The following is a 2,377-nucleotide window of genomic DNA, read 5'->3' on the forward strand; positions in this document are numbered from 1 at the left end:
CCTGATTGGGTGCATATATTGAGGCGAGCGTCATGCGACAACCTTCAATCTCTACGTTGGTAAAGGCGTACCTCCCTTCCTTATCAGTTATGGTGTCTAGTGGTTTTACGTCCTTTCCTTCTTTTATCGCTATCAGGACTCCTGCTTTTTTTCTGTTGTCGTTGCCTGTGCCCATATTTTATATCCTTTTATCCGCATTTTGTGCTTATCTTTAGTTTTGATATGGGTTTCCTGGAGGAGCAGGATATCCGCCTTCCCCCTTTTGAATTGTTTCTCCAGTTTCGTTCTTTTTGTTGGGTGGTTCATGCCTCTGATGTTGTAGGTCATAAGGCGTATCATCCCCATTCTATTTTGTTTGTATGTCCTTGCCTCCGGTCCCCTTCTGTTCCCGATTCAACTCTTTGTTTCATCCGATCCCTTCCCATCCCTTGAACTTCCCTTCCCCCCCAACTTTGAACTTTAAACCAACCGAACTGTCCCCCGAGTAGGGCGAGGGTTCCTATTGACGCTAGGGCGTTGCGCCCTTCGCTCCCTGCCCTCCATACCCTCGGGGGGTATGTTATGGGGATTCCTAAACCCCACTGAACCATTTGTCTTTACCTGGTTCCAGACCGTTGGGTCTCGGCCAGGCCGCCCTCCTTGAAATGTCCGTTCCGCTCCGCTCCCTCGTCCCCCCCCGACTGGGTCTTTAGTGGCATCGTGTCCGTGTCTGGCCCCCAGGCCTGTATTTACTTGTATTCCTCATGGCACCTTTCTCCGGGTGTCTCTCCCTGGATTTGCATTCTTCCGCTTGGTGGATTCCCAGCCCATCGGTGTTCTCGTTCGGGCTCTCCTGTTTGTAGCCTCCCCCTGCTCCATCTCTTCGTCTTGTAGTCCCATCGTGCTGAGGCCTTCTTCCAGCGTGGTCACTCTTTTCTGTTTTCCTTCCCATGTGAACAATAAGCCAAACGGGAAGGTCCATTTGTAGCGAATTTGTTTTTCAATGAGCACTTTCACCAGTGGGGCCATTGCTCTTCTTTTTTGGAGGGTTATTAGTGCCAGGTCCTGATACAGTTGGATGTCATGCCCATTCATTTTAATATGTTCCAATTCCCTGGCTCTCCTTAGGATCTGCTCTTTCTGCGGGTAGGAGGATAGCGCCACCAGAACATCACGTGGTCTTTCCCCTGGGGCCCCCGCTCTTTTCGGTCCTACCCTGTGGATTCTGTCGATTCCGATATCCTCGATGTCTTGTGTTCCCAGGATGTCTCTGAACACCTCCTTCACCGCCTCCTTCAGATCTTTGTCCAGCACTGATTCCACCATGTTCTTGATTCGGATGTTGGAGCGTCTGGAGCGGTTCTCTAAATCCTCACATTGTAGTTCCAAGTTGTGAGTTAGTGTCACCAGGTGTTCTTGCGTTTCACTTGTTTGTCTCATGTCTTCTTCAAGATTTTGCACCGTTTTTTCCACAGTATCTGTTCTTTCTTCTAGGTTGTTTATGTCCAATCTCATATCTTGTACCGCCTGTTTCATTTCGTTCTTCATGGATGTGAATTGTTCCTGAACTGTGGACATGAATTTCTCCTGCAGGTCCATGAACCAGGTTTGCATGTCTTCCCTGGTCAGTGGTTGCTGTTGTTGGGATAGTGGTTCTGCTTCTCCCATGGGGTCTCCCTGGGTTCTTCCTCTCGGTTGTGGTGTCCCCTCTGTTGACCACATTTGTAGAATGTCGGCCCCTTGTTTCGCTGTTTGGGGAGTTTGCTGGATGGGGTTCCCCTTTCCTTTTGCTCTAGACATGGTAGGACTCTCCGTCTGATAGTCTATATGGTTCCTGCGCCCTCTTGTGACCCTTCGATGGGGGCTTCTCGCTTTCCTGCCCTCCAAGGTGTTCTTTATTGTTGTGGGTCCTGTGGTCTTGTGCTTCGCCTTCCTGAGTTCCCCCCTTTCTTCACCCCTGTCTTGTTGGGGGACTTGTGAGATGGCTCTTAGTGTCCCAGGGGGAAAATGGTTGGCGCCAAAGAGAGTGCTTCACCTTCCTGGTTTCCTCCCCTTCTTCACCCCTGTCTTGTTGGGGGACTTGTGAGATGGCTCCTAGTATCCCAGGGGGAAAATGGTTGGTGCCAGAGAGAGTACTTCACCCTCCCGGGCCCCCCCCTTCTTCACCCCTGTCTTGTTGGGGTACTTGTGAGGTGGCTCCTAATGTCCCAGGGGGAAAATGGTTGGTGCCAGAGAGAGTACTTCTCCCTCCTGGGTTCCCCCCTTTCTTCACCCCTGTCTTGTTGGCTTGTTGGGGTACTTGTGAGGTGGCTCCCAGGGGGAAAATGGTTGGTGCCAGAGAGTTTTTTTTTTTTTTTTTTTTTTTTTTCTCCCCTCCTTCCTGTGAGTCCCCCCCCCC

This window comes from Ambystoma mexicanum, chromosome 8, assembly GCF_040938575.1.
Source record: "Ambystoma mexicanum isolate Mex_15411 chromosome 8, UKY_AmexF1_1, whole genome shotgun sequence".
Classification (NCBI taxonomy): domain Eukaryota; kingdom Metazoa; phylum Chordata; class Amphibia; order Caudata; family Ambystomatidae; genus Ambystoma; species Ambystoma mexicanum.